Source organism: Aquila chrysaetos, chromosome 16 (assembly GCF_900496995.4).
Source record: "Aquila chrysaetos chrysaetos chromosome 16, bAquChr1.4, whole genome shotgun sequence".
Taxonomy (NCBI): domain Eukaryota; kingdom Metazoa; phylum Chordata; class Aves; order Accipitriformes; family Accipitridae; genus Aquila; species Aquila chrysaetos.
This window is the reverse complement of record NC_044019.1, coordinates 26,111,221-26,138,008: the sequence shown is the minus strand read 5'-3', so window position 1 is coordinate 26,138,008 and position 26,788 is coordinate 26,111,221. Positions and strand designations below refer to the sequence as shown.

At 39.7% G+C, this 26,788-nt stretch overlaps 1 long non-coding RNA gene across 3 annotated transcripts; it reads right to left on the bottom strand.

Annotated features, from left to right (window-relative positions):
• Positions 1-12,846: 12,846 nt before the first annotated feature.
• LOC115352011 lies at positions 12,847-26,778 on the bottom strand. 3 transcript variants are annotated; one of them, XR_005934141.1, is made up of 4 exons: positions 26,440-26,778; positions 19,143-21,640; positions 18,955-19,014; positions 12,847-16,917 (listed from the first exon to the last, which is right to left on the bottom strand). It is a non-coding gene; the product is annotated as an uncharacterized LOC115352011 (long non-coding RNA). The 3 variants fall into 3 exon arrangements; XR_003926975.2 differs by lacking the exon at positions 18,955-19,014 and having other exon boundaries at positions 19,143-19,945; XR_003926977.2 differs by lacking the exons at positions 18,955-19,014; positions 19,143-21,640 and having other exon boundaries at positions 12,847-17,665.
• Positions 26,779-26,788: the final 10 nt, after the last annotated feature.

Genomic DNA, 26,788 nt, shown 5'->3' with positions numbered 1-26,788 from the left:
TGCCTGTGTTCTAGTTAACCATGCCTCATTATCTTGCCCATAGATATTTTCCTCTTCCTGTAACAGCATTAGCTATGCGCCATGCCAAAGAAAGCACTAATCTGGTTTGCTTCGCACGCTCTGCTCAGAGTTGTACTTCTTGTATGAACACATGTTGTCAATAATGGATTTGTTTTAGTGTGATCACAAGGCAGCAAAGTTCAACACCTTGTGCTTGTGTGCTTCATGGATGTGACGCTGTACTTCTGTCAAGCGGAAATGTAATTAATGGCTCACGTAAAACCAAACGCATAAAGAATTTTACTGAAATCATTCTTAGCAGGTAATTCCATGTATAAGGTCACTTGCGGGTTGCCCGGAGTGGTGGTGGAATCTCCATCTTTGGAGAATATTCAGAAGCCGTCTGGACATGGTCCTGGGCAAGGGGCTTTAGGTGGCCCTGCTTGAGCGGGGGGTTGGACAAGATGACCTCAGCCATTCTGTGAGATGTATAGTGATTACATCTCTGAATGTAGTCCGTTGTAAAGTTCAAAAAAAGTCACCGATGGTATGTGAATTTAAAAGATTCTGTGGTTTGTGCAACCTTCAGAAAACTGAACTTTCCATAGCTTTCTGCCCTGCTGCCTCATTGTTCAGACTATTTTAGGCTGCTCTCCTCAAGGAGCTACTTTGCGATTACTCTCTCTAGGCATGGAATTGTGAATTTTTAAGTGATAGCCGCCTGAAGGAGCTTTGCAGGAAAGTGCCTCAGGTTAGCCATCCGGTTCCATTGCTGAAACGCTGCTTGTGGGAATCCCTGTGAGTGCTGCTATTTATTGCGTATGTCTCTTTCAATTGTCATGTTTTCTTGTAATGCTTCTTTTATTCAAGGGAATTTTGAAGGCAATAGATATCCCTCTTTTATTATACCTTAATTCTAATGTCCGATGGGTATCGAGGAGAAGCTGCAGGTTTCTGCAGGTATGTACTTCTAGTCAAGAAGTTCATTGTATAAGCAGACCCTGAAATACCTCAGAAATATCTCAGTAGATGGGTTTCAATATTTGATATATTTTAAGTATAGATAATGACATTATTTTATTCAATAAAAATTAAAAGAAGGCAGAGTGGATTCAGAAGTACAATGTAGTAGTCAGAAACCACAGCTTTTTCCTTATTCAGATGCTTCTGTAGTGTTAATGTCTCCAGTCACTTCAAAATTCTGTAGTAATTAGGATTATAAAATTTTACTTTTGTTGTCCTCATTTTCACTCGGGGTTATATTGTAACAAAAATATATCTTCATTTCAGAGCTATGAATAAAGTTTTCCAGAGGGTGAGAATAACTTAAGATTGCCTCTCGCAGAAGTGGTGTAAGCACTTGGGTTCACTAGAGGTCAGACTTCTTTTACTCCTTTGTATCTACAAGACGAGACTACTCTTAAGTTATGGAGATGTGCTTGTAGGCTGTATTTATGTCATATTATTTACCCAGCAAAATGACGTGTAATTTTGTACACTGTATAACAGCACTAAATGTCTTTTAAATTATTAAAAAAAACCCCATACTTTTAAAGATTAAATATATACAGTAGGGAGATTATGGCAAATAAAGTGATATGCGGCAGACTAAAAAGCCACAATGTCTAAAAGCGATCTCACGTATTTTTTTGCCATCCGATATCTCTTCAGACAGCAGCGTGTACTCTGCATAGCCTGGGCGGTCAGTAAGATCAGCTCTGCAGTAGACATATGCAGCTTTAGTTGCATGTAGGTACCCAAAGGAATCACTGCTGCCACTTGGCGGCCTGGGAACTGGTGTGGTTGTGGGGAGAAATAAGTGGCAGCCCCAAATCTGGGTGCAGGAGCAGCGCTCGGCGGCCGCAGCAGCGGGATGGGAGCAGCAGCTCGGTGCGGGGCACAGCACTGGGGTCAGGAGGTGGCAGTCCCTGGTCAAGAAGGTGCTGCGGAGTGCTTTACTTGAGCCTTACCTAATTTCGTATTCATTTGTCTGCATAAAATTAAATCATATTAAGGCATATTATTGAACGACTTGATTCAATTTAACTTCAGTTTATTTGCTTTTAGTTGTTACATTATCTTTTAAAATTAGACAAATTAAATCAGCTGGTCAAACTCTGAGGTGAAAGCTGGGAAACAAACAAACAAACAAACAAAAAATGTTATGGAAACCTGGATTCCTAAAAAAACAAATGCCTTTTTCAGGCATGCTAATTTCAGGGAATGCTAATTAAAACTTAATGCATGCACCAGAAACTACACTGCAAGAATATTGATAGCATGGTACAAAGAGAAATAGAGACGTAGTGTTTTGGTGCTTCGCTTCTGTAGGTATATCTTTTCTGTTAAGATGAATTGCTAGGAAAAGAAGACAATAGCACAGAAATATGTGTATATTCAAAAACAAACACATCTGAGGTTCAACAGGGCACTTTCTTAGCACTGGTGCTGAGCATATAGAGCTAAGACTTAAGAGTATTCAGTGAAGAGCATGTTTCTACTTCAAATGCATTCTACTTTTTGCAGTCAAACATTTTACAGGTAATGGCATCTAAACTATTTTTGTGTATTCTAAATCTCGTTCTTCCAACATTTCATAGGTGAGCTATCTCTACTAAGAGTTGAGACTTGTGGCCACTTAAGTGAATCAATTTTACTGAGAAATGAAGAGTAATTTTGCTTGCCAAAGAGAAACATACAGACGGGTCTTTCACTGAAATGTTATTTCCTGATCCGAATCTGAAGTGTAAGCTGGAGCAAAGGCCTGCTTGCTTCATGTCCTTGAGTTAGAGGATTATATTTTTTTTTTTTTTACTAGTTTGTGTGCTTTCCACCCAACTCACTGAAGTCAGAAGTCCTTGGGCCAGCTAAAATACAGGGTCAACTCTGTTCCTGAAAAGAGATTATTATAATAGTGACAGAACCCACATTATATACATATATATATATATACACACACACACACATATGAAAAAAAAAAAAAAAAAAAGGCATTTCTACAGAACCTGCAGATCCATTGCTGTTGGCATGCCTTGGTCTCACAGGGATCTGTACTGCAAGCTTCAGCATCCATCAGCTCAAGCTTCTTTGTGTTAGATACTCTCCCAGCACTGCCTTTTGCTGATGATGGAAAGGAAGATGAGGAGATGAATGCTCAGAGAGGACGAGACAGGAGCAGTAAAGACGAGGGGCGGATAAATGTCTAAGAGATAAGAAGCATCAGTAGTGCTTGCGTATGAACCAAGCAGTTATGAGGGGCTGCAATGGTATTCATTCTCAGCTGGGATCTATTAAAAAATGTGCTCTTTTAGTGCTACTTAGGCAGCATTGTTATGGATAACATCACAAGCTCTGTTGCGATATCACAGAGGTTACTGTTGCATATGGATCAAGCACACATGATAGTATTTAGTGGTATCTGATATTACTGTTCAACCAAAAACTTGGAATGACTATACAATAAAAGAAGTTAATTCCCTGCCAAAATGTTTTATGTGGTGGAGTAAAAAAACCCTTGCTGTTATATTGTTATTTATAGGAGCCTTTGGAACATCTTATTTCCCTAAGTGATTGTGCTACTGAAACTGCTTAATTTGTTTTTCTTCTGTTACATATTTATAGTGGAAACTAGCATGGATTCTTAAAGCAGCCTATGAAGTATTTTTCTTAAGACCTGATTTCATTAGGTTCTTGCCAACAAGCAGCATCTAAGTTCTTATTCAAAAGGATTCCTACTGCACAGACACATCCAGAAGTTAATGTTTGTTCAAAACACAGATTCTTACACAGATTCCATCGCCCCTCAGTGCTTTAGCTGAGAAATGACGTGTGATGTTAGATGGCATGTCAATAGCTGAATACTTTGTACTGCAGGATTAACAAAACAGACTACACTGATGTTGTACAGACATACTCTACTCCCCTGGTTCAACTGAATAGATTCACAATATTCTTGTGTTGAATTGTTTGGCTTAACTCATCGAGTTGGAAGAATGTTGCATTCGCACCAAGGAATAAATTTTCCTCTAGTGTAAACTTACTGGTTTCAGAGGATTTATATCAGGAATGAATTTGGTTGAAGAATGTTAATAGTACTTTGTATATGAAGATTTTTCTCTATTTCAATGAAATTCTCCTTTCCCTGATTTTTTATACCATATTATATTTGAAAGCTGTTTCTCTGAGTTTGCTCTTCACATGTCTGGCTTTAAACCTTCTGGCCAGCTCTGTCTTTCTAACTTGAGCCGCCTTTTCATCTTAAGATGCTTCTCGCTCTGTAGGTTCTCTTGCTCTAACATCTGATAGCTCATTTGTTTCATATCGACTTTCTTTTAAGCCTGCTCTTGGGTAATCCTATCCACAAGAGGTGTGTTCTTGCAGGCTGTCAGGTACCACAATGACAGGTACATGATAGGCACCTGCACTGGGACATGAGCGTGCATAATAATTATCTCGAAGTTTGTGATGTACTGATGAATGCATTGGACAAGGATTCCTCAGCATTCCTCTTTCCTTCTTTCTGCCATCTTTCTAGCTGATAGGATTACTTACTGAACGACCTGCTATTTGAGAAGTCTGGCTTTTTCAAAGGTACTCTGTACCATATGCCCTGTATCCAGTCTTCCTTGTAGTAAGTACATCTGAAAGTCAGACTTACTTTGTCTGTGCTGAGGATTCCACGTTGTGGAATGGGTAATAAAAATTCCTAACTTCTTGGAAATAGCATGCATTATAACGGTATAAAGGGAATAGGGGATTCTGAGTTTCTTCTGTGTGCAATTAAAAGCAAAATTCTGTTGAGTTGAAAACACTTTTCTTTCCATTAGCTAGTTCTCCTCTGTCTTTTCTGTGTGGAGAGGGAGTTATTCAGCACTGCACAGATAACCTTTTTCTTTTTTCCCCTAAGAGAATGCTGCTTGAGTGCACTAAATCCACCACAAAGCCCATAATATCTGAAATAAACTTTACTTGCACCTGCCATCTCCTATTCCAAATGCCATCTCTATTGAAACACTCCTCTCTATTCTGTATATAGCATCTTAACCAAGCTGAAATATTTCATCTGCCACAAAGGGATTAAACATGTCAACAGTAATTATCTTTGCATTATTCTCTGGCAGTTTTTTTTCCTTAAATATGCTCAGAGGTTCATTATAACTTTCTCACTAAATCTCTTGCCGCATAAATCTATCAAGGTATCATTTGCTGGCATAGCAAGTGCTGACACATGTGTCCACTCTTGCAAGCAGAAGATGGTCAGGATGGTTTTACTCATAAATTCTCGTCTGTGTTGTTCTAGTTGAAATCCCAGCTGAGCTTACGCTGCTAGAAAGTGATTCTAACCTACAAGAGGACTGAGATTTTTTGCAAAGTTTTGTGTTATTAATAGAAAATACTTAGTGCTTTAAATTCTAATGACAGTCGAGCTGTACTTGTAGCTAGAAGAACTGGCAGAGGTGAGTGAAGAGAAGAGAGCAAGCAAGAAGAAGGACTAAATTGATCTTTAAGTTCCATAGACTTTTCAATGATATACCACCCCCCAGCAATGGGCTCCTGAGCCCTGTATATTTCAGTTTATAAAATAACTGAATAATATTTTGTAGAAAAAATATTTAAGTGGTATTTTTCAAAACCTATTTGTAATTCTTATAGTTAAAATAGATTTAATTTCATGTTGTGATCAAGTAACAATTTTTGTTACTTTAAATGCCTGTAAAATGTCATTTACCAAAGCCTGACAGTAAAGGTTTTGATCAAAATATCCCAGAAGCCAAGAGAAATGAAAAATTTTGTTAATATCAAGTTTTTAAGGGCAGGGTTTTTTTTCCAAGAGATTAAAGCTACATTTCACTCTTTTGAAATATTTTTATTGGAAAAAAGTATGTAGTCAAATATACATTAACCTAGAACTGTATGAGAAAGTAACTTACAGTCCTCTATTATTAAAGGAAACTTGCGTTTATTACCTTTTCACTGTATTCCTGCTGAAAGCCTAGCAATTAAGGCTAATAACTAGACAAATACATTTAGGGTGCTCTCTGGGCATTATAATATCCCAGATGAGGTTGTTGGCATAGACAGTACAATGCAGTAATACTCATGCTCCAAGAAGGCACAGAGGATGATAAATATACATTGCGGTGTGCCCATCAAAATAAAATCCAGTTTGCTTTGCTTGGCAGCCTCACCAATTCTTCACAGAAATGATAATTCTCTGAGGATATTTTCTTGTGAAGATACAAAGGAAAAAAAGAAACTTAAATGTGTTTGAATATTCATTTCTTAGCTATCTTGTTCTGTTTTGTTTCTTCCCCCTCGGAGAATGGAGGAAAATGTGTGGTGCTCTAACAAAGAGCCTTTTTTCTTCCGAATAATCTGACATGGGAAAATTTTGCATCCAGTGAAGATTATGATGAACGGGGGTTTTCACCGTGAATTACCTCCCGGCTGTACTCCAAAACGTGGCCTGTCAGTCAGGTATACACGATTTGCAGAGTTTGCTCCTTTTTCCCCTGAAGGGACTGATACAGTCTTTAGCCACAATGGAGAGCTGTCGGTTAAAATGACAGGGGCCTGGACAGACACTGGGCACGCTGCACTCGTGAGATGAAGTGTAATAGACTGTTTACGGTCACGTAGGCACCTTTTTCAAGGGCCATTTATCCTGAAGGAAGCTTGCTGTGCCTCCTCTCAAGTAAGGGACGCCTTTTCATTGTTAGTTTAAACAAGGGAAGCCTCTTCTTTAGAGAACTTTGTCGTGAAATGCTGTCCGGCGCTGCGGACGCGCGCCCGGCAGGTCCAGCTCTCCGTGGCGGTGTGAGGCTGCGGGCGAAGGTTTGTCAACAGGGTGGGACGGCGACCGGCTGGTTTTACACCTATTTGCTATTGCTGTTTCTTATCTGAATTACAGCAGCATCCAGGAGCATCAGCTGAAACAAAGACTCTATTTTGATATGCTGTTCGCAACCACAAAATAGGCAAGGAAGGATTTTCCAGTAATTAGGGTGCCTATTTGAAAACTGGGCTTAGATTTTCTGAAATCCTTGCTCGACTCAGTTGATTGCAGACTTTAACTACTGAGTCCTTTCCCTCTAGCCAGGCCCATTCCGGTTTCCCCAGGCACCCAAACAGCCTTAATTATTTTAAATTTTCTGCATGATGAATATTATAGATAAGCAAACATTTATTGGGCCAAAGAGTGAAAAAGAACTAGAGTCTGTCACAGCACATTCATCTGTGAGAAGATACTCCTGGTGTCTCCAGTGAGTATTTCACACAAAATACCTGTATATTGTTTGGCGTAGGGCAAGAACGGCAGGTGGATGCCCTCACTTTTTAGTTGCGATGTCTGTCTTTCTCTGGCCTAATAAAAAGTCAGTTATGCTCTACAAGTGAAAGAGCTTCAGCAGAAGAATTGGGGATATTTTCCTGGTGGTTAAGGCTGTGCTACGGAGATAGGACAGAGAAGTTCGAATCTCCCTGTGTAGAGAAGAACTTAAGCTGTCTTACTAAGGAGGATTTCCAATGAATTTTGTGGGATAGAGCAGAGGTAGCTACTGAATTCTAGAAAATGGTGTAGACTAAAAAATTTTGAGGGGAAGAAGATGCTACTTATCAAAGTTACAGACGTCTGAGAGGGGTGAGGGTGAAGCTTGTTGAATATGTTAACAACTCAGCTTTTTGTGGTCTCTTGAGTTTGTACAAGCAAGAATATGTCCCCTTTATGCATTTAGCCTGCATATCCATTGCTTTCTTAGTCTATTCAAATTACTATCTTTACATTAGGTAGAGGTAAAATCTGGGGTGTTTTTTATCCAGAGTGGGGAAAAAAAGGCAAGGTTCAGATACATCTCTCTGTTCTCCATTCCCCCAGATTCAAGAAATCTATGGAAAAATAGAAAAGTCAGCACCACTGCTGGTTTTTAGTTCACTTCTCAACAGCTGCCTTTCATATGAAAACCTGAGTAAGAGAGGCACTATCAGGTAAGTAAGGTTCAATATTTTTCCTTTAGAAATTACAGTATGCACAAGCTAGCATTGACAGACAAGTTTTAAGCAATTAAATACATGAATCAAAACCAGGGTTACGTCCTGATTTGAATGGGAGATTTGGGTGGACTCAGAAGGCAGGGACAGGTGCATTCAATTACGAAAAGACAAAAGCTTCCCATTCTGGGAACATTGGCATTGTCGTTAACAGAAGAGAGATGTGGCTCACAAAGAAAATGGAGTCACACGATGGACGGGGTATTGGCATGGAAAGCTACTGTTTATATCGGAGAAGACACGATGGAAGTTTGTATGTATTGAAAAGTAGACCTCCCTGCAACGACCTTGGTGGCAGCGCAAGTAGTGCCCTAAGTGGCCTTTACATACAGGCCAGATTGCTCTTGAAAATTTTGTTTTCCTTCACATAATTGCTTGAATGAGGCTGAGGAGGTACAAAGCCAGTTCTCTGCTGTTGACATGGGGACGGTTTGCTGGGATGATTGACAGTCTATTGGGTTGGAGATAAGCACGTTTCTCCAGTTGTTTGCAAGTCCTGCCTCATGTCAAATCATTTAGCTCTGTAATCAGTGAATCACAGATCAAGATAAACACTTGTGCAGAGTCAATAAACCTAATTTTTATTTTTATAATTAAATCTTAAGAGCCACCTGATTTTGCATTGAATCAAGACTATAATTTCAGCAGTAAACATCTGATATTTTATTGTAATGAAGAAGCTAAGAATGAATAGAGCTACATTTTTGATTAATTAGAATTTTGTTGCCAAGGAATTAATCTGTTTTCCCTTCTCTGTGGAAAAAAAAAAAAAAAGCCCTCTCTAAAATTAGTTTCTCAGCAGGCTTAATTATAGAAATGTTGAGTGAACTCCAGCAGCAGATATATTTCAAGGTTTCTTTGTTTCCCTGGATTAAGGGGGCAAATGGGAGAAAATAAGATGATCGTTAAATAGTAAATATGGCTAATCTTTTTGCTGAACATAAAGAGAAAAGCTAGCCCTGGATCTAAGACTTCCTGGTCACTAGCTATTTCTGAGTGAGATAAGAGAGCGAGTTTAACTTGAACTGTAATAACTCAGACCTGTATTCATGTAGAAATGGCTCCAGGGTGGAAGTCTATGCTAGTTAACTGCTGCTGTATCAACTGAGGAGTTGCTGTAGTAATACCTTATATGACTGTGCTTCCTTAGACAATCCTTTGGACTGATTCCCATCTTCTTCTGAGGCAATGGGGGTGATGCTCACAGAACCGACAAGCCAAAAAAATGAGTTAACTGCACTGCAGTAAACTTTATTGAATTACTTGAGATTTAGAGATGTGAATCCATTTGTGCACGTGGCAAGCTAACGTGTAATTTCTGTGGGTATGAATAAATAGAGCAACCACTTAGTATTTTAAAAGGTTGCTTTCTGTCATTACTTATGGCAGCAGGGGATGCTTTTCATTTCTTCTCAGTTTAAAGGAAGAAATGCTTTTTCTTTGCTAAGAAAAGCTACCATGCTTATGTGATTTGTATAAGTAATGTGTCAGTTGCCATATTCCTGCTTTAATATGTCTCTTCAGGATGCAGAAAGCTTTGTTCAAAATAATGATAACCAGACAGCGTTAGAAAATTCAAAAAGATACTGTCCCCACATCAGAAGCCGGGATCCAAATGCTGCAGTTCAGGCTCATCGATATTGGTAAGTGTTTTAGATGTGAGTAATTGAAACTTGCTGCTACTGTGTGCTTCTAGCAAAGTGTGAAATTGAGGAACCAGAAGACAGTACCCGTATGCATGGATGCATGACTGCAGTCTGAGTGCTTTCCTTGTGGGTGACTGAAGCATTTATTGTCTAGTTACCTCAGAGCGGAGAGTACAGAAACGCTTTGGGATGAGAACACTTTGGATCCTGAACTTCACTTCTTCATTTTAGTGGTTAGCAAAAAAACCACCCAACCCTCAAAGCCCTGTGGAAGACTTATTAATGCTATAATAAGCAGTTAGGTCTTGCTATTAGCATAGTTGAAACTGTGCTGATGATATTTTTAAATTACTTTCTCTGGAAGAGATGTAGTGTAACTTTTCTTGTACAAGTGATGATGTATATACAGTTTAAAAAATCGAATACAATGATCTGGGCTATTCCCTAAGAAAATGTTTGTGGTTAAATGAGGACTGGGTTATTTCATTCTCCAGCTCACGCTGAGCAGTGGCTGAAGAGCTCTTCCCACATAGAGGAACTTCTTTCTGGAAATTGCCTCCTGTATTAATCATCTCTCCAGTTGTAGGGAGAGGGATGAAGAAGGAGTCCCTTGCCCCTTTAAAAGCCATGTAAAATAGCACTAAGTTCGCTCAACAAACAGAGTTCCTGTCAATGAGATATTAGTTCTTGTGCACTAGGTTCTTCAATACTGGATGGAAAATCTAGTATCTGTACTCAAAGGTAATAGACTGTTTTGTGTTAGTAAGGTGTTTATATAATAGCTCGAAAAATGAAAACTGTTTCCTGAAAAGGACTCTGTGCAGAGCCCTTTCTAATTGGGAAAACCAGTTCAGCAGTCCGTATGTCAGCATGCCAAAAGAGGAAGAGAATGAAGAGAGGGCATGGCTGAGCTGGGTTGTATCTGATCTTGCAGCTATTCAAGGTAGAAGACCCTGAATATAGCAACTTGGTAAGAAGTTACCCCCAAAGACAATTTATAGCTTGCCTATATGAACAAGCCACCTATGGTATATTCTGAGCTACAAATTTTTGTGTAAACCCAACTTTGTATTATTCTAGGATAGGCATAGCTGTTTTTTCCCTGTCTGATCAGCTACATTTATGTCTCACGGAAGCAATGAACAAATGTTATTTAAACTAAAGTACCTCAATATATATATTTATCACTTACATGAATTACTTTTTAAGAGACAATAAAACGTTGTACACATACTAGAAATTGCAGCCAAAGAGTCGTTTCACTTTAAGAGGAAGTAGTGAATACAGTGAATCCAAATTTCTTTGTGCTCCTTCTCTGGAGAGTGAGTCAGTTCAAAATTCAGATTTCCCACTCAAATCCATAGTTTCTGTCTGAAACCTTGTAAATATCTAGTTATGAAGCGAAACAAACAGGAGGTTGAGCTTGACTGCTAACTCACAGATGTATTCTGCTTGCTTGCTCTGATTAGTATCTTATTCTTTAAACAGTGCTGCAAACACCACTGTGTCTATTCTTACAGGAGCTATATTATGAAAGAATGACAGATTGTGGATGAGGAGGACCTTTTTCATAAATCATTTCCCTTTGCAATGCTTCTATTTTCTCTTCTGTAAAATAGTTAGGTGAAAATACTATATTTTTCCTGGTAATAATAAGAAAATTCGTAAAGCAAAGGAATTCTTTGACTCTAGGCAGTTGCATTTTATCTACTAGCCCTCAAAATACAAAAAAGGTATCAGAACAGGTATCCCTTCCTGCTTGCTAACAAATCTGCTTCTTTCCCACTTTTGTCATAGATAGGGGCTTTAACCTTTCCAGTGTTAATAGTGAAACTGCTATTTTTGGTTAAAAAAAAACCCCAAGATGATACTTTCAGTCTATTAGAGTGTTAAAGTATCATTTCATTTCACAGTCTACATCCTTAAAAGGTTGTCATAGCAGCAGTAAACCAAAGATTAGTTAAAAGCCATGACAAAGTTGTAATTTTATTCTTAACATTCCTATATATAAGAAAACAGGCGACAAAAGGTTTCCACCCCACTGAAAATTCCTGCTCTCTTACATCTTCTTAACTGACACTTAGTGCTTGGATAATAGTGAGAACACAGGAAAAAAGATTACAGCTTTATATTTGTGACACTAGAGTTAATGGCTGAAGAGGTGCTTTCGTTCTAAGACTTCATTTTCAGGCACTTACAGCTTTCTGAATATATTACTCTTTGAGCTCCCATTACACATGCTTGCTTTCATCCCAAAAGGTGGTTTGTGGCTTTTTTGTTTAGTCTTTTTCTGTATTCCTTCATTACATTTTTCTTGACTATTTATTCGATACCTAAATATGTGGAAAAGTATCTTCATTATTTCATCAGTGGTTCAGATTTTTTTTTTCCTCTGCACATTGGTATTGGTGCTTCTGAAGAACATCTGCCTTTGATACAGTAGAGGAAATTTCTTTTATAGATAACTATTCAAAATTCTTAAAACCTTCCTGCTCTGTTTTGGTTTTTACTTCTTGAAATAACCAGGGAATTCTTCCTTAAAAAAGAATTCTGAAGTGTGATATCATGGTTAAAAGTGTAAATATGTACTAACTTATTCATGAAATTGCCCTCCGTGAATAGTGGCTACACATATCAGAGTAATAAGAATAGATGATTTCTGATGGTTTAGAGCAGCATTCCACTCTCCTTTATGATGTGGTGGGAAAAAAGCATCTGTTTCACCAATAAATGCCATAAATAAAAGCCAGAGTTTATACACAGCTTCAGTTTTGACCTTCCTAACACTTACAGACAATAAACCCCCTTTGTTTATATACAGTTTAGATTAGCAGACTTGATGTGGGAAAATGATGAGGAACCAGGAAAGTCAAATCCACTGCTATGGCTTCCTGATGGAGCCCCTGTCAGTCCACAACAATAATAATTTCAGTCTCTTGGCTTTCAGTGTAAACGGATTAACTCAAAAAGATGAATTAACATTGAGGGGTTTGTATTTCAGTGAGAAACCACTCTGTGTGCCTGCGCACATGCACAAAAAGAATGAAAGATCAGCAAAAAGAACCAAAGATCATTAAACACAAACAAAATCCAAACCCTGAGTGAGAAGTTTCTCTAACACGACCATGTCTCATCTACAGTCATTCTTAAGTTATTTAAGATGGTGAATGTTGTTTATTCGAGAGAGCATACAGGCGCTTTGTTATGTTTTTGAGTACATTAGGTGCAGATCCAACAATATATCAATATTGTCCATTGTAATTCTGAGACAAAAGGGGTTTTGTAGAGAAAAAGCATCTGTAGAAAGCAAATAGTTAATATGTGCCCTATCTGTGTTCCTAGGGCCAACTTTGCTGTAGTGCTTGACCCAGCTGGTACTGGTAGTAGCATCTTGAAGTAACACAAAATAATCACGGCAAGGTCCTCCTCACCCTCAGCGTCCCTATGAGGCCATAATTTCACAGTGAAAGTGGTCCTGGCAATGCTGGCTGATGATGATCTCATCAGGACTGGGAATACGTTTTGTTTTGGTTTTTTTCCTAGCTTTTTTTTAAATACACATGTGAGGATTTCAGAATTCCTATGTCTCAGACAGTGGTCTTTTACTGAACAGACACAGCCCCCGTAGAAGGACATAAACTGATATTAAATTTACAGAAATACTGTCTTGTTTTTTCAAAGCTACCATAGGCCATTATAAGGAGAGACAGATAAAGGAACACCCAAGGCTATGTAGCACTGCATGCTGTAAGCAAAAATCCTGCAGTCATAAGCCTAAGCATACCGTCTGACTGCCGCTAAAAACAAGCGTCTTGTCTTGGAACAAGGGTTAGTTGTGGTAGAGGTGGCATAAAAGTGATGGCCTTGAAAATACGTGGTTTTCTTTTAAAGGAAATAGTAAGTATGAGTCTAAGGCATAGTTTCATCCTTTCTCTTCCTTCTTCATCTTTTTTTCCCCTCTCCCCTCTGTCAAATCCCTCACAATAGCTTGGTCAACAGTGTTTTCTTGCTTCATTGGTTTTGAAAAGGACTTGCTGTTCCCTGCTGTTAGATTATTTCCAGGAGACTGTCTCAGGTCAATAGTCGTAACATTCTTTGCTCAACTCCCTCCCCTAGCCAGACCGAAAAAAAAAAAAAAAAAAAAAAAAAAAAAAATCTCGGAAGTGGGAAAGCGATGTTTTTATTTACGTGATTGATCCACAGTATTTTTGGTATGGAACCTTCCTTTTCTTTACAAGTACGTGGTCTCTGCACGCAATTCCCAGAGAGAAATTTCTCCTGCAAGGCATAAGCAGTAGCAGCTAGGTTTCAGGTGAAATTACCAAAAAACATAGGGACCTTTTATTGGTATCAATTTCATTGCAGTCTTCAAAAAAAGATTCCTTGCTCCAAGAAGTGTAGGAGACATTGAATGTAATAGCCAAAATAAACATCATCCAGTTGTGGTTACCTTGGATATTGGCTCTTTAGGTTTTGTTTCTACTCTCCTTCAGGTTTATTTTAACAGTTCATAAAAAGGAAGTTCACCTGGGGTGCATATTGCCACCAAACTGATGCCTCTCTTGGCTCATCCGCAGCAGCCTGGCTGGCTCACGCTTCTTCTTGCCTGGTTCATTCAGCAGTTGTGGTAACAACTTTTATATACAAAGGTGTTACTGCAGGCTTCGCAGCTGTGGTTCATCTGCAACTGTTCTTCCCCTGTCTTCTCCTTCTCCTGAAAATATTTTTGGTTAGGAAAATATGTCAGGTTAGGACTGCCAGTATGAAATAAATGTATTGGGTTTGTTTTCCACTCCAGTAAATTTTGGCTAATGTTAGGATGGATTTTAATTTTCTGTAACTGCTTGAACTGATTAAATTAGCATGGGGGGCAGATACTTGCATACAAAGTAAAGACAGTTCCTGTTAACTAAAATGAAAATTTGTGTGGTGTTTAAAAAGGACAGTATGTGATAACTAGCAACTGTTGGTAGTTTTACAGTATACAAAATGGGGAGAGACCGTAGCAAGTTAATTTGACAACAGCAGAAGTGAACAAGGCAACTCAGTATTGTGCTAACCTGTCTTGCGAACAAGCACATTTCCTTTATTCCTCATGGGATTTTTGTAAATCTTATTAACGCTCTCTTTGGTGCGCACCAAACATTGCTGTTATTTGTACGTGCCACTGTAGGGTCACGCAGTTACCCAGCGGCCAAGCTGCACGCCTCGCTGAGACGCTGAATGCCTCGGCTTGGACTAAGAACCACCTGAATCCTAATCTTAGCCTTATTCTTGCTTTCTTGAGTTTGCTTGGCCAGCTTGGGGCACCCAAGACAACAGAGGAACTTTTAGTGTCAGTTGTATTTTAGAACCAGTATTTGGATTAGTACTTGGTAGTGTCAGTGTTATGGAAATAATTAAATTATAATAGAACATTAGCTCTCTGAGTGAGTAATACAAGCAAAGCCAATCCATGTTCATCAGCTCCCTAAAAGTATAGGCTAACAGTGAAGCCAATCTTAGTAATAAATGAACAGAAGCATGAACTGTGGTGTTAGAGCTCGATTTTGAATGTACACAAGATAAGGTGTTATTTACTGTTATTAATCTGGAAATCTGATCTTCCCAGTGTCTGCATGTTTGGATTTGGGAATTTGGTTTAAACTCTTTTTTAATAACAAATACTACAGGAAAAAACATGTTGCACTTTGTCAGAGGAAACATTGACTTCTTGGATACAAGTAGCTTCTGTCAGAAGAAAGACAGATTCAGCCATCCTTAGGCTTCCTTACACATTTCTTCTTTCACATAGACATTATTCAGTTTAGATGCATAGTTTAAATACTCTTACTTCAGTGCTCTAGGGAGAGATTTTGAAAGTGAAAAACATAGGTAAGGGAACAGCTTGTCAGAAAGTAAGAATTTAGCACTTACTCCAAAGGCATTTCCACATAATGAGAACAAACAAACTACAGTTCAGATCTAAAAATCTTCTACCTTTCATGTTTTTCAGCTCTGGATTAAAGAGCCCTCCTGAGCTGATGAGGGTATCTGAGCTCTCTTAGTCTGGGATAAGCAGCATCTTGACCAAAAACTTTGGGTACTGAAAAGTAAAATGCAGTGGTGTGTGTACAGCATGTAAAGAACACTGAGAGACTCCTGACAACTTAACTTCTATAGAAGTTTGCAAATCTACTGCCTCTGCTTTTCAAAAGGAAAGGACTATATGTATCTTGATGCTGCACATCATTATAGAGTTTGGATTAGAAAGTAAAATTCTGCTGTTCATCCAGATGCATTAATAGTAACTGAAATAAATGCCATGTCTTAATGGCTAAGCCATAGAGAAGATAAGGGCTGTTGCTACTTAGAAAAGATAAAATAACCTTCAAATGAGAGAAGCCTGTGCTGAGAAACCGGAGGTTTAAGCTCTTAATCTGTTAATGATGTGTGTGTGAAGATCTTTGAGATGAAGCCCAGTCTGGGAGCTCGAATTCTGCAGGCCTCTCAAATGTTTCAATGTCTTCTCTGACATGCATGACCCCTTCATGAAATGTATGCTTTTGCCTGCTTATATAGTGCAGGACCAGAGAGATTGTTTTGAACTTATATTTGTTACCAGTCATTACAACTGTTAGTTCAAGTTTTTACTTGTACTTTGGAGCTGAAAAGTTCAGGTTCTGCTGATGATAAACTGTTAGTGCATAAGCACATGCAACTCAGGAGGTTAAAAAAAAAATTAATATATTTTTGCTGGGACAGTCCGCATTTTAAAGTTGGTAGCACTTTTGCTGTTGACTTATATGAGACATTGTTCATACAAGACAACTAAAGATAAATGTACTAGATAATTGTCTTATCCATATATTGAGGGAATGTTGTAACCATTAAGCTACGGAGAAGGACGAAGTGTATATGACTATTTCTGGCCTGACAGCAGACAGTTATTCATACAGAATACAAGAGTTTGGGCTATAAAAGATGAAGTTTCGAGTCTTGCTTCAAGCCAGGAAGAATAGAAATCCTTTGGATGTGGATCTTTTGCAACACACTACTACTTGCTAATCAAGGGTATTTTGCACAATTACAGAGTAGCTGAGGTCGGAAGGCATCTCTGGAGATCGCCCAGTTTAACCCCCTGCCCAAACAGGGTCAGCTACAGCAGGTTGTCCAGGATTGTGTCCAATGATGAGACTACACAACCTCTCTCAGCAACCTGTTCCAGTGCTTGATCACCCTTAAACTGAAGGGAAAAAAAAAAAAAAAAAAAAAAAAGACTTAAAAAATATTTAAACAGAATTTCCTGTATTCCACCTTGTGCCCATTTTTTCCTGTCCTTTCACTGGGCATCACTGAGAAGGGTCTTGCTTTGTCTTCTCCCCACATCCCTATGAGAATTCATACACAGTTTTACCTATTTTAATGCAAACAGATGAGGAAATTGTGTGTGATGCCTGGGTACCTATGATCGCCCAGCTGTTTATTTTTGGAAGGAGACTTGGGACTATTCATTTACTCTCTTTTCTAATACAAGAAATAGAAGGCATTGCCTGGCTCAGGCTATGAGCCACAAATTGCTGGAATTTGAGAGGATACACTACAGAAATACAACTGTGCTTTGTTTGTTCTTACATCTTTTCACAGACTTTGGTTACTGAGCACTGCTAGGGATAGGATATTGAACAAAACTGATTTTTGGCATGACTTGGTACATCTGCTTTTACTTTCTAAGACCTTAGAGTAGTTTTAGAGGGACAGATGCAGCTGGCTTTGCTACAATACTGCTATTCCTGGTTAATCTGCATAGTGATGTTGATTTTGGGGTTGGACATTTTTTCAGCTTGCCATACGCTCTGAAGAGGCAGAGATATGTAGCAGCATAAAGCAAAGGGGAGGATGGCCTTTAAATGATGCTCTTCTTTTGAACCAAATGGTTGCTGGCCACAGCGACTCAGGAGCTCTTATAGTCGAACACTTGGAATAGTGCTCTCCTACAGGAAAAAAAATTGCTCCTAGATGTTTATTTTTAAGCTTATCATAATTGTAAATAAAGGCTAATATGCATGTATTATAACTCAGGTCTTGCTTGCTTTTTATAGAGTGTGAAATGAGCTTCCACTTGTAATTGCAGGTTTTCTTGATTGATGTGAAGCTATTTTCTCTGCAAGCAGGTACTTCTCAGTTTCAAGCTCTGTTCAAAGTATGAATAATCAATTACAAAAAAAACAACTTGGAAAAAAAAATTGAATTGCAAAAAGGCTCATTTCCTAATGCCCCAGGACAGCAAGAACTTCTGAGTTAGGAAATTACATGCCCTTAACACGACTGTTGACTATTCCATTGAATGAAAGCTGTATATCAAGAGAGATCTCTCATTACATGATTACAGCACATATTCTCCCTGGAAGATACAAGGCACTTTCCCTTTGGATCCCACTTATGAATTCTTACAGCTTGGAGAACTGCAAATATGCTTCAGAGGAAAGTGTGTCTGTGACCAATGGAAACATAACAGGGGAAGAAAAGTTGCAAGACTTCACAGAATACCTGCTCACCTCCTGAAATGCCATGTCCCCATGCATCAAAGGCTTCGCTTGCTTTCTGAAAGATGCTGTTTTTATCATTGCACACGATATTGCATCCTTTGGGATGAATTCTGCTAACTATCAGTAGAATTATTTTTATACGAAACTTGTCAGGTTAGCAAAGGCACAGGAATTTGGCTGGTCATTAAAAATGTAAGTGCGTTTTAATGTATTGTATACTGTCCATTTTCCTTGCCTCCATTCCAGCGAGCGCCAAGACTCCTTCCTTCTGCTGTGGCCTCTGTGTTCAGAAATTTTGGGTTTGATTCTGAGCAGGAGAGCATTTCTCTAACTCTACTGTCTTGGTTAAGTTATTTCATGCAACCCTGAATATTGTAATTTGTAAAGCAAATCTGCTTTGATACAAAAGTATTCTGTAAAATCTGTTACCTCTATAGGCTGAAATTAAGTTTAACATGTTCAAAACAAACCCTGTTTTTTGCGATCTGATCTATTCCCTGTTTATTTCTGCTACTACTTTTGTCATTGTATCCAAACTGTCTGTATGTAAGCCGTTGTAAACACTTCTTAACAATTTTTCCAGTACTGTGAATTGCCTTGAAGGCACATAGGATATAAATGAAGAGGAAAATACCAGATTTTCCATATGGTCTAAGTACTATATGAAATTTTAGGAATGCTATTTCCCATTTATATCCATTCATCCCTTTGAATTTCAATCTTTAAATCATTACCTTTTCTCTCAGGACTGCTGTGAGGCTTAATTCATTGATGTCCATAGAGTGCTTTGAAACCTTTAGATGAAAGAGATTACAGAAGTGCAAAATATTAATATTAAAGCAAAAATGTGAACCCACAACATCTGTCCTTCTCCCACTTAGCTCACCTGTTCACAAAGATCTTTGTAATCATATAAACTTACCTTAGAATCGAGACAAATACTTTTTCCTTTGATGTACAGATAATGTGAGGTTGTAAATGCCCATTTTTTAAAGAATCTTTTTTATATTAACAAAGTTAATGTAAAAACTTCTTAGCAATGTTTTTAATCTTCTATTCACAGTCTCTGTGCTTCCCCAATTAAAATGTGGTCCTGGTTAAATCCAGCTGAATCTTGTAGGACTGCATCAGCGTTGAAAGATTCATACTGCTCTTTCCATAGGCTTATATTGGGAAAACAGAAGTTCCTCTATAGAGTATATGTAACTTCAGATTGTAAAATAACTGGCATAACACAATCTTTTCAAAATGCATCATTTGTTTTCTAGACGGGAACCATCTTCTCTGTCCTAATGCCTGCATTAGTTTCAGTAAAGCAGATTCTCTATTTTTATAGGATGATAGGGTAATTCAGGTTAGAATGACCTCGGAAGATCTCTAGTCCAACCTCCTGCTCAAAGCAAGGTCCGCTATGAGATCAGACTAGGTTTCTCAGGGCTTTATCCAGTCAGAGAATATCTTAGCCTACCAACTTCTACCTGGAACCACTAGATCATCCATGAACCCAGCTGCTTCTGTTTCCATTACAATCTAAAACCTATAGAAGCCTTTAGTAATATTACTGAGATTAATACCCCAAAATCCAACACCCCAGAATAACCTTCACAAAACTGATGCAGGTGTTACTATTGGGACACAAGGAGGGTTTTTTTTTTCCCCTATCTTAACAATTTATCTCTGTAGCCGCAAGATTGTCCATGGACCTTCTCAGTAACTTCTTTCTCCCTGCAAAGAAAATCAGACAGAGGGTAAGAACTGTTAATGAGCCTGCGGGAGGTAAGCCAACAGCCTTTTTGAAACATTGGAGTACTGCATATTTAAGGACAGAGTTAAAGGAAACAAGGGCTGCCATCTCAGCTTCTTGGTTTGGATATTGAAAGTCCCCCTCTCCTGGCCTGCTAAGATAAGAAATTCCCTCTCTGCTGTAGCCGCTACTTAAAATCTGTAGAAAGTTGCTTTTCTCAGGCATTTATGATTGCCCTCTTAATCCATACTGGGCATCCCATACGATCTTTCACCATCTCCAAGAGGAAAGGCTCAGTTTCCTGTCTTCTGAGTCAGTGTGAAAAGACTGACCTTCTGCAGAAGGTTTCAGTTTTCTCTCCAGTGCTGGTCTTACGGCTCCCAGCTGGGTAATGCTTTTGTGTTATTGCAATCTTTACTGACAAATAGGATTGAGAACTCTTTATCAGTGGGGAAAAATCCCCACCGAACCTGTATTCAAAGCTCAGTTACAACATTCATGATGTTCAGATTGTCCAAGACAGAGCAGCTAGTTGTGTTTTTAAAAAGAAACCATTGTAGTGTCTCTTGTCATTCCACTGGAGTTCATATGAACCCTTCTGACAAGAGCTGATTTATTTCAGAATTAGTCCTTTCTGGGGCTGCTGTGCCACTATCCTGCTCTTCCAGTTCAGCCATTTAAAGTCAGTAGAAAACTCTAGTGACCTCTTTATTTGCAGACAGAGCAGATATCTACAAGCCAATTGTGGAGAGTAGCTAGTTTGAATCTATATTTAAATACTCAAACAAGCATACATTTATTCAGATTTCTCTTTAAAGTTTAGGCTCTGAAAGTTTCTCCTGTATTACATATGCATGTGTTGATATAATCTGGAATTTTGAGTTGATTGTAATACTGCTACTAGATATTAGAGTTGTTTTACCACCACTTCTTCCTCAAAGGAGAATTAATCATTGACTTAACTAGAATGCTAATACGAATGATTGTGTTGTTATGCATATGTTGATTTATTTAATTTTTTCAGTCTTCTAGGTCCCTTTTGAAAACAAGCTTAGCCAACCAAACTTAACAAGCTTTTACTTGAGTGTGTATAAATGTTAAGTAAACAAAATATTTTTGCTGCTTATGCTTGCAGTATTCAGCTTCATTAAACATGTTTATATGCAGTCTATAACCTCTTACAGTATACATGACTAACTTGTAAGAGAGATTCCACTCAGATAAAAGAAGACATGGAAAATGTGTTTTGGAGAACTCGTTTGAATATAGATCTCCCGAGATACTCTCAAGGTGTCCTGTTCAAGCAAAACAAAGATCTCAAATCTTGAAAATTGTGAGGTGTGTAACAGGTCAGGCTGGCTTCTCTTAGATGGACTTTCCACCGAATAACATATACAACCATTTTGCATTGTGAAGTCATCCATGGTTACCAGCGTCCCTATGGCCAAGTAGGAAACCTCTGGTTACAGCACAGCAGTTGCAGGCTGAGGCAAGCATGGTGTGCGGGTTAGTACGTCCCACTTCCTTTGGCAGCCTGAGAATGGGTTTGTTTCCAATTAGGCGGCCAGCCTTCAGAGGCCAAGGAGACACTAACAGCAGAGAGAATTTTAAGAATGCCACCACATCTGGCAGATGTTTGGGGAAGACAAACAACTGAGGTCTGCTCTTAGCCTCACCTGCCAAAGCAAGGATTAAACAAGCGTTATCAAATTGCTTCTTCCTAAGAGGCCTTAGGCCTTCCTAAGCCAATACCAAGATTTTAATGCCATGATGCAAAGTAAGTACTTGATAGCGACGGAATCATAGTGTAGCTAGATGCCACTTACTAAAAAATTCTGATATCCTGAGAGAACATACATACTGGTTGAAGGAGAGAGCGGGTTGCTTCAGCAGTATGGGAGTACTGGTAAAATCTCGGGGCAATGGCTCACCGCAATCCTAACTGACACTTGCAAAGGTTTTTTCTTGTAATGACGAGTAACCATGGCAGATGCTGGCTGTCCATGGATACAAGCCATGGATGAAGTTAGCTACTTTGAGGAGATGCGTATTCTAACCATGGAAATACACAGTGACAACTCTGAGGAAGAAAGAGATGCTAGCTAACAATAACAATAGTTGACAGAGGGTTGTCTTAGAATATTTACACTGTACATATAAGGCACTGTGAAGAAATTCTTAGTTCAGGTAAACTGCAGTAGAGACACAGTTTTGTGACATTTCAGTCCACCTAAGCAGCTGTCCTTATGAGCCACGAGTGAGGAATCTATGTATTTCTTACCAAAGAGGTAGGGGTACCCACCTTTTAACAAGTACAGGGTGGACATAATTCTTAGACAACAGCTGTCCCTTTTCTTTTAAAACTGTCATTTAAATTTAGCGTTTGAACTTTCTTTTTAGTCTAATGGTTTTCAGATCACAGGAGAGGTAAATGGGTGAAGCAGCTTCTAAGATATTATATACCTGTCTTGTTTCACTGATCAAATAAGCAGTTGATTTCATTTTCCAAACCTAAATTTTATTTAAAGAAGTATTTAATATTTAAAAAAAACCTAGTCCACCACCTGCCAAAGAATACAACAAAGAATGACAGCATCTGGCTGTCCTAGAGGAAACCTATTAGCTATCTCAAGAGTTAAACTTTCAAAGATTATATTGGATTTCATAGAGGTAAAATAAGAGTCTCAAGATGCATTCTATCCCCAAAAGCAACAACTTTTCTTAATGTAGATGCATTACACAATAAAATCTTAAAAATGCAAAATAAGACATTTTTAAGAATTCATTGCCTTAAGTCAGAACTTATATGAACATGCAATTTGATTAGCTACAGCCAAAAGCTAAAAGGTACATAACAGAGCCTGAAAAATTAATGAAAGCTTTGCTATTTTAGTTTAACATCCCCGTTTTTCTGCTCTCTAAACACTCCTACCATTGCAGCCATCAGTTTCGTAACAGAATGTTTTACCAGACCCTGCAGCAGACACACAGACAAATGAACTCAATATTGTCTTGAAAGGTCTGCGAAAACACCTCAGGAAATGTTGACTCTTACAGTCTAAGGATCAAAGCTGAATTATCTTACGTTAAAGGATTTAAATTCTTTAGATGATGAATTGCATGTAGCTGTTTATGAATGTTTTGTTTTCTAATTACGAAACTTTATTCTTCACTTACTGCAAAATCTAGTTCTCTAAGAATATGAGTAACACTCAGTATTTTTAGGCATCTTTTACTGTTTTACAACTGAACTTTGTGACATTTTGTAGTGTCAGAAAAATGGCACTTGCAAAGGAAGCCTCCTATTTTCAAAAGCTTATGGCAAAGAGTGTGATTACGGCATCGCGGCTTTCACAGCATTTAAGTAGCCTTGTATTGCAGTGGTAATTAAAACGCATTGGGCCAGATCCTGCTGTCCTTGCTGAGATCACAGCTCCAAAGCATGTTTGGTATTAGTGTGCACTTAATCATTGTGGACTTGGTATCTTGAAGTTCCAGCCAAGATCGAGGGCTCGTTTTGTTAGAATTTCTATGGAATTTGTGGTAAATGGCAATCTTTGATTTAACACATTTACAATGCATGGCCGGCATTTAGATTTTATCCTGTGGGAACCCCATGTGCTTCCACAGTACCCGGTGTGGGCTTAGATGACAGCAAGCTGACAGATTCAGGAGTCCCGAGTCCCAGGCTGGCACTCCTACCCCACCATCATTTTACTTCTGTGAACATACTAAATGGCTTTTTCATAGGAATAGTATTGGGATTTGAATGACATTATCCCTAGACTAAAGGTGTGCACTTAAAGTGTTTTGTTACTGATTTTTATAGGACAAGGACCGTTACCTGTTCTGTAACAACTCTTAAAATAAGAGAATTATTACTGTGTTAATGTCCGATGAAGTAATCAAATTGCTCCTGGTTTCAGTTCTCATCACTGAGATGAGAACTTGGGCTTTGATCATTATCTTTTTAGAGTCCAAGCCTGTAACTTAACACGATTACTTTTACCTATCTAACAGGCTGGAACACATTAAAAGGATAAGAACCAACAAGAAGGGGAATAGCTTGTGGTTAAGATGCTGATGTTTGTTGGGAGACCGGATTTTGGCACATTCCTCTCATCAGCTCTGTGCCACAGCTTTCTGTTTCTGAAAGAGAGATTAAAACGTTGGGTTTTTTTCTCTTGGCTTTTGTCTGTCTAGATTGCAAGCATTGGCGAGGGTACATAAGTGCAACACCTTGTTCGTTAGTGCTTCTTGCTACAACCATAACATTTAATCAATAAAAATATGCCTTATGCTTATTTGATTCATAATGTGCTGAATGTCTGACTAATCTGAGCCAGTGAGGAACATGTTTTTACAGATGACCTTTAACTGGAAAGAGTAGAAGATCACCGTCCTTGCCTTTCAGTTGGGGAGTATGAAACCAGTAATGCAAATTTTCACTCTCTCGGCATGCAAATTAACAAAAGAGGTGGCAGTACACCTGTCTTCTCAAAGCTCAAAGCATCACACGTGCACAGGAAAAAAATAAAAAAGGTTACACGTCTGTAGTTCTCTACAGTCAAGCATTCTTTCAAAGGGAAAATCCATCACTTTGAAGAATTTACAGAAGAAAACCTCCGCAGCAACCAAAGCTGCAGGCAAGCGAGTGAAAGGCAAAATGCAACTGCTGAGAAAAATAAATAAGGGCCTTTACAGCAGTCCCATTGAATTGAAATTTTCCTTTATCACAGACTAGGCTATTATAATCTTCTTTTCTACCTCTAGCCACATATTTTAAAAGAAGATTTTCTAAATATAAAAATGTTACAATAGAAGCAGAGTTTCTTATTAATGTATTATAAACCATCTCTTCCTGTACTAAAACGCCACCTGAATTTGCCAAAGAACAGATTTGGCTTAATTTCTCATTCCTGTTGTCTGCGTGTGAAACATGGATCAGATACAAAAAACAGCAGTTGAGTTACGGAGTGACAGAAATGTCATTTTCTGCAGGAGCTGGCATTCAGCAAGCACAACAAATGCTTGCAAAGGCCTTTGAGCACAGGTGAGACCGAGTGTTGCGGCTAAGCCTTCTGCAAGCTACACTGTCCTTCAAGGTCCCAAGAGCCACAGCAGCCCAGGCGTTCATGGCATCTTGTTTTTCCAGGTAAGTTTAAACAAAACCTCAGGCAACCTAAGTTCATAGACTTCTTTTTAGAGAGGCCACACACTTTAACACTTAAATTAAATAAATGGTCTAAATTAGATGTTAATTTTATTTTTCTGGTGTTCCATGTAAGCAGATGTCCTGAATACTGGGCTGAAAGCTGTAGCTCTGCTGAATCAACAACCTTGAGGAGAAAGCTAAAAGCAAGGTAAGACTCTAGTCATAATTTTATCTGGGGGGAAACTGAATTTTTCTTTCCTCAAGAACGAGGTGCCACAGAAGGAGTCACGTATAGGACTCGCTGAAGTTCAGACAGAAAATGAGGAAAATGCCTTGAAATCCTGGGCTGGTACCGGGATGGGAAGGGTAAAGGCTGACGCTGCTCCCGGATATATCCTCCCGAGGACCAGGTACCGTTTCTCTTCACGCTGACCTCTCTCAAAAGGTGCTAGGCAGTAGCCGTCCTGGATTTCTTGGACTGTAGACAGAGCGGGCAGTGAGCCCTGACCAGCTGACTGCCTTCAGAAATCCACAATCCCTCCACACTACCTACTCCTGTGGCCTCCAGCCAGCCTTGACTTTGACGGGAATATTCTGCTCTAAACACCGTGTGTTACGGCACCGTCTCTCGCTATAAAAAGTGTGTTTCACTTTGAGTCTAAATCTTTCAATGTAAACCCCACGTATTTGGCATCTGTGAAGATACTTGGTAGTTTTCTTTTTCTTCCCCACAGACGTTGTGTGGGTCAAGCAGGGCTAGCTCAGATATAGGCTGACCAAGAGAATACGTTGCTCCTTGAGGTCTGCTGGGGCCCAGGCGCCTGCTACTAGCACGGCTACCGGCACAGGCCGGTAAGTCGCGTCGGACCGGAGCTGGCTTCTGCCGAGCCGTCTGGAGCGCAGCCACGCTTCCATTTCCAGAACCGGAGGGTGCGGAGCTGCCGAAGCGGCTCTGCGAGGAGTCAGCTTCGATCCAGGCTGCCTTACGAGCGCTGGCGTGTCAAAGCTCGCGAGGCTGCAGCGCGGGCTGGCTCCGCTCCAACTAATTCCAGCGTCTGCACCAACGAGAGGCCGATACCACGCTGATAGTGGTTTTTTGGAAGACGTACCTAAGCGAGATGCGTTTGGTACCAACGATATATTGCATTAATAGTGCTGTGTGAGCAACCCTGCCTTGTGGGCACCTCTGGAGCGGCATCCCCCGGACCGGTGCGCCCGTTTCCCGTCACCGCTCCCGCAGCGATGCTTCCTACGTCCCAAGGCACAGGGTTCGGGGGGGTGAGGGGGTAGGCTACGTGACAGCCCTGACTAAAAACCTACCCGTATTTCTCTGCTGGCGATTTTATGGCTTCGGAGGGTTTCCTGGGGTGGGTAACGCCAGACAGCCAAACGGGTACCGGTGCCTGCTGCTTCTCACCCCCGCCTCGGCGGGCAGACCGGGCCGCAGCCCAGCGCCTGGCCTGCCGGGGCCGCCGCGCACCCGTCCCGCCTCAGGCAGGTGGCCGGGGGCCGCCCGCCGCCATCTTCCGCCGCGGGGCTGTGAGGGGAGAGGGGCGGGGCCAGGCGGGGCCGGGCGGGGCGGGGCCACCGGGGAGCGGCCGGGTCCTCCCACCGCCCCTCAACACCCCGCTCCCGCCTGGAAAGTGGCTCTTCATTGACTTCGCCGGCC